Source organism: Panthera leo, chromosome A2 (genome assembly GCF_018350215.1).
Source record: "Panthera leo isolate Ple1 chromosome A2, P.leo_Ple1_pat1.1, whole genome shotgun sequence".
Classification (NCBI taxonomy): Eukaryota; Metazoa; Chordata; class Mammalia; order Carnivora; family Felidae; genus Panthera; species Panthera leo.
The window spans coordinates 65,046,203-65,058,478 of record NC_056680.1 but is presented as its reverse complement, the minus strand read 5'-3'; the positions used below and the strand labels follow the sequence as shown (position 1 = coordinate 65,058,478).

Genomic DNA, 12,276 nt, shown 5'->3' with positions numbered 1-12,276 from the left:
CAGTAAGCCGGGCAGTGTGGTGTGATGGCTGGGGGCGGAGATTCTGGAACAGTGATTCTTAACCTCGGTTCTTGACCCGTCGTTCTTAAATCTTAACCATCACAAGGAGATGCCTCGTGGGCAGCAAGCACATGAAAGGATGCTTGACATCACGATGAACTGGGGGACTGCAAATCCAAACCACAGTGAGATACCAGTTCACACCCACTACGGTGGCTATAACTTAAAAAAGAAGAAGAAGGAGAAGAAGGAGGGGGAGGGGGAGAAGAAGAAAATAGCAAGCGTTGGCAAGGATGTGGAAAAATTGGAGACCTCATTCTTACTGGCGGGAAAGCGAAGTGGTGCACCTGCTGTGGGAGACAGGTCAGCGGCTCCTCTGTAAGTTTAACGTAGAATCTTACGGGGGGACACAGGGTTCCACGCCTGGGCGCCCACAAGACCTGACAACAGCTTTTCAAGCAAGAACCTGGACCCACACGTTCAGAGCGGCTCTATTCACAAAAGGCAAACACAGCCCAGATGTCCACCCACAGATGAATGGGTACCCAAAATGTGCACCGTCCAGACAAAGGAATATTATTTAGCTATAGCAAGAATGCAACCAATGCATGCTGTAGTGTGGACGAACCTTGAAATCTGTCATGCTAAGTGAAAGAAGCCAGAAACCACCTAATGTCTGATTTCAATTGTATGAAGTAACCAGCACAGATAAGTCCACCAGTCAGAAAGCATAGCTGTGGTTGGTTCACGGGGGCTGCGGGAAGAAGCGCAGGACAAGTGGCCACGTAATGGATACAGTGTTTCCTTTTGGGGTGCTGAAGGTTTCCAGAACGATATGCGCCATGGTGATGGCTGGACAGCATTGTAAATACACTTAATGCAGCCGAACGGTACACTTTGAAATGGTTAAAATGGTAAATTCGAGGTTGTATATTTTGGCACAGTCTTTTAAACAAAGGAAAACAATGGATGCCTTGTCCGCTCCCAGGGTCTCTGCTGAAGCTGGTCAGTTTCCCCCAAAATTGAACTTGTGTTTGTGTGGCCTTTCAAAGCTCCCGGGGCATGGGGGTTCCGGTGTGGGGCCAGGTTTGAGAACCAGCTGTGCTGGTGGGAGGTCTCGCTCGGTGGCCCCCGTTTTTGACCTGTGAGATGGGAGTCCTATGGTTACCTACCTCTGACAGTTGTTACAAGGATCTAACGGGTGCGTGAAGATGTGGCCGCTGAACGTCTCCACATGTTTGCTCTTAGCAGGGACACCTGGCATCTAGATTGCCTCCTTCACCAGGTCAGTCCTTGTTCCGGAACTCTGCCCGCAACAGGTGTTCAGCTCCGATTCCCTTCCAGGAAGCAAGACCATACTTCTCTGTCCAGGACCGCCCTCGGAATGCAGTTGTCCTGTGTTCTTTGCAGTGTGGCGTTTTTCCTAGACCACCCGGATCGTAGTCCTGTTCTGGATATCGAATTCTGGGGCCACTCTTATCTGCAACGTGGTACACAAAGACCACGGTGATGAGGAATGCGCAGGTGAGGGCAAATCGTTTCGAACAGTGCTTTGGCCAGCGCAACCCCGGAGGGCCACGGTGGGACCACAGTGAGTGCTCCCCGCCTCTTCAGACAGTCCTCCCACTTTGCTTGAAGATTGATTCACCCAAAGAGAAATCTCATTAGCTTGATTTCCTCCGCTGAGCGTGACTCAGTCACTTGGCATTAACAGAGGAGCCTCCCGGATTTGATGACGTCCCAGAAACCATCAGATCTCGTGCAGAGAGATTTGTTGTCACCTTACTTTTGCTTCTGTGTCACTAGAGATAGACAGCCAGGGTTCTCATTTCCTTTCCTCATGCAGCCTGTGGTATTAATCAAGTGCTCATGAGCCCCTCGGTATGAGAGGCCTCCTTTGGTTTGCGGGACTGCGGTTATCGAAAGTGCACCCCACCTGAGATCTCACTGCTGATGAGCTATCGTAAGCTCATCCTCCAATCCAGCATTCAGAACATGCCACCGTGCAGGTGACAAGAGATTTGCATGCACGTCTGAAAGGGAAAACCTTGGCTTTCTTCGTGATTAGGGTTTGATGATGTACTTGAACAAGAACATTTTCCCCCCACATTGAACTTGCGTTTGCCAGAGTTGAAATCTCACATGGGACCATAGCACGCATCTCACATGTACACGTCGTGTGGACTTAGGTCTTTCCCCCACATTTGTTGGCTGGGGTCCTCCCTGTGAGCCCCACCTGCAGCCAGGCCCCTGGCCCCACGCCCTAACCACACTATACGGTGCGACTTGCTTTTTGGCTTTGCTCGTCCAAATCCCAGCAAGCCTTTGCACCTGGGTTGTGTCTGCTCTCTCACGCAGGGCCCGCTGGGCTTGGAGTTTGTCTCCCAAGACCCCATGGGCCACCAGGGTCACAGTCTTCCTGAGTGTGGCCAAGACATGGTCTATATCTTGGATCTACAGAGGAACTTGCTTCCTTTTCATTCACAGGCTTCTCAGAAAGTTCTGGCTTCCTACCGCTGTCATCGTTAAACTTGCCTATGATGACTAGTCAACACGTTCCCTGTATTCACACGTCTGCTAACAGGTCTCGATCTCAGGACTGTCCCACAGCAAAAGCCGTAGAGGATCACAGCTCAGCCTGTGTCTGCACAGTGTTGTTAACAGAAAATCAAATACTACCAGTTGGATCCTCTTGGTTTGCTTATTTTCTTAACTTATGTTTTTTTAATGTTTATTTATTTATTTTGAGAGAGAGAAGATAGTGTGAATAGGGGAGGGACAGAGAGAGAGGGAGAACATCTCAAGCAGACTCCACGCTGTCAGCACAGAGCCTGATGCGGGGCTCGATCTCACAAACCTCGAGATCACGACCTGAGCCGAATCAGGAGCTAGGTGCTTAACTGACTGAGCCACCCAGGCGCTCCTGGTTTGCTCATTTGAAGAAGAGATCCTGCTAGTAGAGAAATGACCCCAAATTATTCTCGTGTTTATAACCGTCGAAGAGCTTACATGATTTAGCATTTTGCTGGCTGAAATAATGTATCCCGACCAAGAAGCTTCTGCAGCTTTCCCAGTAAAGAAACGCCATCCCTCCGGCATCCGCGTGGAGGAACTCAGCCAAGAGAATGGTCATTTCCCAGCATTTCATGTACCAGAAACTGGATTCATACGTCTCTGCCCTTCACGGGGATCAGTTCCCACGAAGCTGGCATGCTTTATATACCTCTTGGTGTGCATTTACTCTGGATTGACTCTAGAGCTCCAGGGTCCCAGGAACCAGCACACCCTCTGGCTGAGGGATGTAGCTAATGGCCTGTCAGGAAGGCTGTGCCATAAGGATAAGAGAAAGCAGACAGAGAATACCTTCTCGGGAAGGGAACTCTGCCCCACCCCTTGCCCAGGACGGTGCTGGCAGCCACCAAAGGGAATGAGAATATTCTGTCCTTTCTCAGCAGAAAACAGCAGGAGCTCCACCACCCAGGTACCCCGAGGCTGTCTGTCTGCCCCATCAGGCTTGTAATGGACGGATGGACGGTCCTGCCCTGGACTCCGCCAAAACCAGTATTGGGAGGAAATAAGGTGGGAGAACAGGTCTGACTGCATCTTCTGGCCCGCTTGGTTCTTTGAGCAAGCAGGCAGAAGAAAAAAGTTCTATTGACACCTTTCAAGAGGGGGCAGCATAGCGTAAGGACAGGAGAGGCAGCCGGCCTCCTGGATCCGAGTTCATCCCATCCGCCGGCAGCTGGGCCGGCGTGAGTACCTCCGCTGTCTCCTTGGGCTTCAGCTCTCCTCCACGTTAAAACTCCAAGATCGTGCCGTCCTAAAAGCGTCCGATCCAAGCTAGGAGATAGGCTTGCCCGCAGCTGTTTTAACCACAGCCACCGCCACCAAAATCCTCTCCTTCATCTCTAAACAACAATGTATCTGAATCCCTAAACAGTCACGTCAAAGGATGTGCTCCGGCTTTGGGGAGACGGTGCGGACCCAATGGGTCTCACAAGGTGCAGTCTGAACGACGTCAGTTTCGGATTGGCCCGTTCGTCTCTCTCGACGCAGAAACATGTTCTTGCCAGAGTTTAGTGCGTCCCTTCCTGTCCATGTGGATGGCGTGCCCTGGTGTGTCTGTAAAGGTGCCTCGTGCACGTGTACACGAGGACGTGGAACAGAGGAAAACTTGCCACGGCAGTCTGGGCTTCCCGAAAGAGCGGTGCTTCTCGGTTTCTTGCAAAGTACTGATCTCTGCCCAATTGTCAGTGAGTGTGTGAGCCCCGCGGTTCTTCTAGGGAAATCCAGCCCTCCCGGAGCCTTCATCAGGATTCCCTGGAGCGCTCGGGCTGCGACAGCCAGCAGTGCCCTCTGCTGTGTGGTGCTGGCCCGACCCAGAGCCTGTGCCCATCCTGCTGGGTTAGGGGCACAGCTGGTTCTGGAGGCCAAGTCAGAGCCATCCCCCAGCCACCTAGAAACTCGAGGCTTCTCTGGGACTGGAGCGGGTGAGGCCGTGGTGGGGGGTGGAGGGGGAATGCATCTCCGCCAGGATTCTTGATTTCAGCTCAGGTCACAATCTCATGGGCCTGAGACTGGGCCCAGCGTCAGGCTCTGTGCTGAGTGTGGAGCCTGATTGGGACTCTCGCTCGCCCTCTGCCCCGTTCCCCTGCTCGTGTGCTCTAAATAAGTAAGTAAATAAATATCTGTGGCAAAATCAACTGTCACAGTGTTGGTCTCATTTTGAGCAGAGACACGGATCCTGAAATTGGCAGCTTCTGTCTCTCTTTGTATCTGTCTCCTCCCAGATGAGTGTTGTGAGACAGGATCAAATTATCACTGTGCTCTGAATGTAATAAATGACCTAAGTGAATATCAGAGGTGTTGGGGATACACAGAGTTCAGCGTTGTCTCTGACCTGACTTTTCCAGTGGACAGCAGCCTGTCAGGTGGAGCCTACAGCCCACAGCGTGAGGCCCCATGAGGTCTTGGTGTGAAGGCTGGGTTCACTTCGTCCCTTTTTCTCTCCATTATCCATGGCTTTTTCCTTCATGATTTATCAGGCTGAACTCCTGGGAGAAAAAGTCCTGAAAAGCAAGACAAAATATGGATTGGGGTGCCCACCATTAGAGAAGGGCCAGACTCATTCCCCTACCAAAAAAGGGGGGGCTTGTTTTTTAAAAAAAGATGTTACTGACCCATTTGGACCAGAACAGGAAACCAGATCCCTCTTGCAAGAAAGCTGTGGTCTGTCCCTCATGGAACTTTGCCACTTTGTAGCAGAAGAGCCCCTAAATTGTAATAAGACATGGGCCAGGCTGTATGAACTCTGACCTGTACAGATTATCCTGGTTTTCCATTTTACTTAATATTGATGAGTCAGCATTGTATTTATTTATTTTTTTTTAATTTTTTTAATGTTTATTTTTGAGAGATTGACAGAGTATGAGCAGGGGAGGGGCAGAGAGAGAAGGAAGCAAGGAATCTGAAACAGGCTCCAGGCTCTGAGCTGTCCACACGGACAGCGGGGCTCGATCTCACGAACCGCGACATCATGACCTGAGCTGAAGTCAGACACTCAACTGACTGAGCCTCCCAGGCGCCCCAGTGAGTTAGCGTTTTAAACGATGTCCGACCTTGTTTTCTTCCCAAATTATTCTGTGGATTGTTTTCGATATTCTGTGTCCAAATCCAGAAGTGAGGAAAGAAAGAAGCTAAGAGTTCAAACACAAATACCTGTGGACTTGTCACATATCGCTATTATTATGTTGAGGTACATTCCCTCCATAGTCACTTTGTTGAGAGTTTTTATCAGAAATGGGCGTTGGCTTTGTCAGATGCCTTTTCTGCGTCTACGAGGATGATCCTATGACCTTTATCCTTCGTTTTGTTGTGGTGTATCACATGGACTGATTTGTGGGTGTTGAACCATTCTTGCGTCCCTGGAATAAGTCGCACTTGATCGTGGTGTATGATCCTGTTACCGTATTGTTAATTTCAGTCGGCTCCTGTTTTGTTGAGGACTTTTGTATCTGTGTTCATCATACTCAATGGTGAAAAACTGAAAGGCTTTCCTCTAAGATCAGAAAAAGACAAGGATGCCCTCCTCTGCACGTTTATTCAACAAGGGACTGGAAATCACAGCAGTTGGCAAGAAAGAGAAAGAAAAAGCATCCAAATTGGGAAGGAAGAAGTAAAACTGTCACTATTTGCAGATGACGTGATATTATATAGAGAAAACCCTGAAGACACCATAAAAAAAAAAAAAAAACTGTTGAAACTAGTAAATAAATTCAGTAAGGTTGCAACATACAAAATCAATATACAGAAATCTGTGGCATTTCTATACACTAATAAAAAAACTGTTGGGAAGAGAAATTAAGAACATAATCCCATTTACAATTGCACCAAAAGGAACAAAATAGCTACAAATAAATTTAACCAAGGAGGTGAGAGATCTACATGTTGAAAATTATAAGACCTTAATAAAAGAAATTGAGGAAGACAAATATCTCATGCTCATGGATTGCAAGAATCGATATTGTTAAAATGTCCATACTAGCCAAAGCAATGTCTGTCAAGATTCCAATCACATTTCTCAAAGAAATAGAACAAATAATCATAAAATATGTAGAGAACCACAAAAAAAAAAAAAAAAAAAACACCCGAACAGCCAAAAGAATCTTGAGAAAGAAAAGCAAAGCTGGAGATATCTTGGTATTTGATTTCAAACCGTATTACAAAGCTATGGTAATGAATACAGTATAATATTAGCATAAAAACAGATGCATAGACCAATGACACAGAATAAAAAGCCCAGAAAGAAACCCATGCACGTATGGTCAATTAATTTACAGAGGAGCCAAGAATATACAATGGGAAAAGGATAATGTCTTAGGTAAACGGTGTTGGGAAAACTGGGCCACTCTCTTACACGTACACACAGATTAACTCACAATGGATTAGAGACTTGAACTTAAGACCTGAAACCATAAAACTTCTAGAAGAAAACATAACCAGGAAGGAAGCTCTTTGACGTCGGTCTTGGTGATGAATTTTTGAACCTGACAAAAGCAAAAATAAGTAAGTGGAAAGACATCATACTAGAGAAGCTTCTGCTCAGTGAACGAAGCTATCGACAAAGTGAAAGGACAGTCTGCTGAATGGCAGAAAATACTTGCAAATCATCTACCTGGTAAGGGGCTAATACCCAAAATATATAAAGAACTCATACAGCTCAATAATAAAAAACCAAACAATCCAATTATATAGTGGACAGAAGATCTGAATAGCCATTTTTGTTTTCAAAGAAGACAAAGAGGGGTGCCTGCACGGCTCAGTTAAGTATCTGCCTTTGGCTCAGGTCATGATCTCACAGTTCTTGAGTTTGAGTCCCACATGAGGCTCTCTGCTATCAGCACTGAGTCCGCCTCAGATCCTCTGTCTCCCTCTCTCTCTGCCCCTCACTTGTTCTCTCTCTCTGTCTCAAAAATAAGTGAAACATTAAAAAAAAAAAAGACATCCAGATGGCCAACAGGTACATGAAAAGATGCTCGGCATCACTCATCATCAGGGAAATGCAAATCAAAACCACAATAAGATATCACCTCACACCAGTCAGAGTGGCTATTACTAAAAAGACCAGAAATAACAAGTTTTGGTATGGGGAACAGGGAACCCTCGTGCACCGTTGGTGGGAGCGGAAACTGGTACAGCCACTGTGGAAAACGGTATGGAGGTTACTCACAAGGTTAAAAAACAGAACTGCCGGACGATCTAGCAATTCTCCTTCTGGGCATTTATCCGACGAAAATGAAAACACTAGAGCAAAAAGATATATGCACCCCTGTGTTCATTGCGATGATGTCACTTACAATAGTGAAGATACAGAAACAGCCTAATAACCCATAGATCTGCAGATGAACATGTAAAGAAACTGTTCCTAATGTATTTATATTTATACCTGTATAAACGCAGAGGAATGTTGTTCCGCCTTAAAAAAAAAGAATGAAATCTTGCCACCCACGACCAAATGGATGGACCTCGAGGGCGTCGTGCAAAGTGAAATAAGTCAGAGAGAGAAAGGCAAGTACTGCATGGTCTCTCTTATATGCAGAACCAAAAACAAAACAAAAAAATAACAAAAGAAACACACACCAAAACAAAAAACAAACAAAAAAAAAAAACGCCTGATTGCCAGGGGAGGCAACCAGGGAGGAGGGTGGAGAAGTGGGTAAAGGGAGTCAAAAGATAAAAAAGGAAAAAAAAAAATCTGAAAAACCACAGATATCCTCTGGGCAGCCAAAATATTCGAAACATTTTGGCTGCCCATGGGTTGAAGGTTGAGCAATGCTACTGAATAGCAGAGTTCTTGGGCGGTGCCGATAGACCCAGGTCTCATGGACCCTGAGATTGGCCTGCCTGTGAGTGTGAACAGTGGGGTGTTGGGAGAGATCTGTGTGGCCCATACAGGGCAGACTGGAGCTAAATAAACCTGTGGTGTCAAAATCCAGAGGTGTTCCAGAGACAGATAATGGATCATGAGAAGCATGTTGTTGTCCAGGATAACAGAGACCCCAACTTGCAGGGGCCTGGGATGGGGTGTGCCCTGGGCTTCTGGCTTTTTTTTTTTTTTTAATTTTTTTTTTACATATATTTATTTTTGAGAGACAGAGACAGAGTGTGAGTGGGGGAGGGGCAGAGAGAGAAGGAGACACAGAATCCGAAGCAGGCTCCAGGCTGCGAGCTGTCAGCACAGAGCCTGACACGGGGCTCGAACCCACGAACAGTGAGGTCGTGACCTGAGCTGAAGTTGGGCACTTAACTGATGGAGCCACCCAGGAGCCCCATGGGCTTCTGGGTTTCTGCTAAGGCCATCTTACTTGGCTCTCACGAGGTCACACTTACCAAAAATGGTCACTGGAGGAGAAGGAAACCAACTGTAATGTGACAGGAATATGCTAGATCTTAACAGCAATTTGAAGTCCATGGAATGTAAAATAAAATTTTACGTTTATTTATTTATTTTGAGAGAGAGAGAACAAGGGGCGAGGGCCAGAGAGAGAGGGAGAGAGAATCCCAAGCACCATCAGTGAGATCATGACCTGAGCTGAAACCAAGAGTTGGGCACTTAACCGACTGAGCCATCTAGGTGCCCCAGAATTTCCCTCTTTTAAAGATGAGAAGACGAGAGCATTCCTGCCTGTGTGTGTGTGCGTTGGGCTGTGTGTCAGGAGAACTGTGTTGGGTTCCTCCCCGAGATGTCAGAGTGCTAAAGGGGCAATAGGATTATGGGATTAAAACCTGAAATCCACATGCAACGGGTGACCTGGAAAGTACTTTTCGGGGCGTATTCTGCACAGAGCTTCCAAAAAAAATGCATCTAAAGGTCAGAGGTGAATTCACAGCCGTGTTGAGTGATCAGTCAGGCACACATAGTTGTGGCGAAGGCTGAGGACAGGAGGAATTAGAAGTCCTGAGTCTAGACAGGGTGGAGTGAACAGAAGCAGTTATAGCAGCAGCATTGTGAAACGCCTGGTCCCGAATGTCACCTTTGTGGGATGCCAGACGGGGCCATGCGTGCTTCAGAGGTCACCACGGGTAGATAGCTGGTAGATAGTTTTTCACAAGCTTTAACAAACCTCCAGGACACGTGCTTGCACTTCCCTTGCCCTGGGGGTATCAGAGAGAGCCAGCCATGGACAAGAGGGGCGCCTGGGTGGCTCGCTTGGTCGAGCGGCTGACTTTGGCTCAGGTCATGATCTTGCAGTTCGTGGGAGCCCCACATCAGGCTCACTGCTGTCCACGTGGAGCCCGCTTCGGATCCTCTGCCTCCCTTTCTCTTGGCCCTCCCTCGCTGGTGCTTGCTGTCTCAAAAATAAATACTTTTTAAAAATTAAAAAAAAAAAAAAGTTTATGGACAAGAAAATCTGAGTCTCAAAAATTTTCTCAGGGAAGGGAATGACAGTAAACTTGGCAGAACAGAATAGGATTTGAGTCTTAGTGTGGATAATACTGGGCTTTTGCCCAGTGGGTTTCCTTTACATATTTATTTTACTTACTCTGTTTTAAGTAAGCTCTCCGCCCAACGTGGGGCTTGAACTCACGACCCTGAGATCAAGAGTCGTATGTTCTACTGACTAGCCAGCCAGGCGCCCTGCTAAATACTTACTTTAAATACACAGATCCTGTCATTCAGATAAAAGCTCCCCCACAAGCTCCTTTTATTTATTCTTTATGTTTTTAGAGAGGGAGAGTGTGTGCAAACAGGGGAGAGGGCAGAGAGGAAGAGAGAGAGAGAGTCTCCAGGCTCAGCACCCAGCCCGACACGGGGCTCCATCCCAGGACCCTAGGATCACGACCTGAGCTGAAATCAAGAGTTGGACCCTCAACCAACGGAGCCACCCAGTCGTCCCCCACCAGCTCCTTTTATAAAACCTGAGAGCAGAGTTGTCCAGAGGCTCTCAGCCATCCATTCATTCGTTCCCACAAACACTGGCTCCGGCGCCTTCCGCGCACCAAGGAGCTGTCAGGACCTGGGGAAACGGGCAACAATCGCTGCCCCCATGGGTCCCACATTGTAAGAGGAGCGACAATAAGTAAATAAGTAAATAAGTAGAACAAAACTACTGGTACCCAGTTTTACAGGAGGTAAACTGAGGCAGAGACGACTCCAGAGGCACGTCCAAGCTCACGCGGCAGAGGCAGGACTCGAACCCGGGTGGCGTGTGGGCTGACCTCCCCGCTGCGCAGCCCCTGGTGTGCAGTACACCCCGGGCACCGGTTCTGGAGGGGAGCGTTGGCCGGGGGAGCGGGGAGAGGTGCCAGGGGAGAGCCTGGCTTCTATCTTGTTATGCATTTGAAATCAAAGTGTTGGTTCTCTAAGCCTCTGCCTGCACTAACGCTTACGTGATCGGGTTAAGCAGACCCTAGGAGGGGTAAAGATTTAAAACACCTATGTGTCGGGGCACGTGGGTGACTCAGTCCATGAAGCGTCCGACTCTGGCTCAGGTCATGATCTCATGATCTGTTGGGTTCGAGCCCCACTTCGGGCTCTGTGCTGACAGCTCAGTGCCTGGAGCCTGCTTCCGATTCTGTGTCTCCCTCTTTCTGTTCCCTGCCCCCCAAAAGATAAATAAGCATTAAAAAAAAAACAAGTCTGTGCCCTTTAGCCTGCCAGCCCCCCCATATACACCCAGCAGGCGGGGCTGCTTTGTGAAAGCTCCTAAGTAGCATTGTGGCTTGCGTTTATTTTCAGTGTAGATCTCTGCCACGGAGCACTGTGTTCCCTGGTCACAGCCTCCGTGGCACACCATTTATCTCACACGGCCTTTTGGTGGTGACCTGTGAAGGGTTCGAAGAAACCTAAGCCCCTTCTTGGCAGCCGGTGACATACTTCTCACGATGGCAGAGACCCTGTTAGAAAGTGGGGGAGGGGGACAGTAAAGTGACCCCCAAATGGAGAAGGTGCTTTGACACCGGGAAACAAAGCAGGTGACTCCATACAGCTTACGCAGAGGTTTGTGTTTTGTCTTTAATATTTAACTTTTTAAAAAAAGTTTATTCATCTCTTTTGAGAGAGAGAGCATGCGTGCACGGGAGGGGCAGAGAGAGGCGGGGGGAGAGAGAGAATCCCAAACAGGTTCTGCACTGTCAGCACAGAGTCCCAGGTGGGGCTCGAACTCACGACCCGTGAGATCATGAGCTGAGCCGAAATCAAGAGTCGGACACTTAACTGACTGAGTCCCCCAGGCCCTCCTCTACAGTTTTATTCAGGGGACCTTCCTGGTGGGAGATCAGGTGGAGGCCAATCCACAGCTGCTGCATAGTTACTCTCTGCAAAATCCAGACCTTATGCCACAGCTTTTATAGAGTGAGGGACGCACAGAGTAGGGGTGCCGTTGTGAGATCAGGGGGCTTGCACGCACCTAATCGGCAGCTACCCTTTAAGGAGACCTTACGGCCCCAGCTGAGCATCAGGAAGGGGAAAGATTGTGGCATCCCTGACAGATTCATGGGGGGCCAAAGCGAGCCTTCCCCTGTCCCAGCCTCCCCTTCCAAGGGCCCTGGAACTGGCTGCGAGAGAGGTCATGTGAGCAGACGTGACCCACCGGAGGGCCGGAGAGGGGGCTCAGTGCGGTCAGAGCTACAGACAGATTCCTCCGGGAGAAATGTACTTCTGGCCTGTGCCTTCCTCTGTTCAGCACCTACAAGCTCGTTCCGATGACGGGTTCCATTTCAAAGGAGGCTGATTCACACTGCGGTCTGGTCAGGAGTGTTAAACGAGTCTAGCTG

The 12,276-nt window shown here is 48.4% G+C and overlaps 1 protein-coding gene across 2 annotated transcripts in view; it reads left to right on the top strand.

Moving 5' to 3' along the window:
• Positions 1–12,276, top strand: part of COBL (cordon-bleu WH2 repeat protein) — a 167,307-nt gene that overhangs the window by 43,424 nt on the left and 111,607 nt on the right. The gene's annotated exons all lie outside the window — the stretch shown is intronic.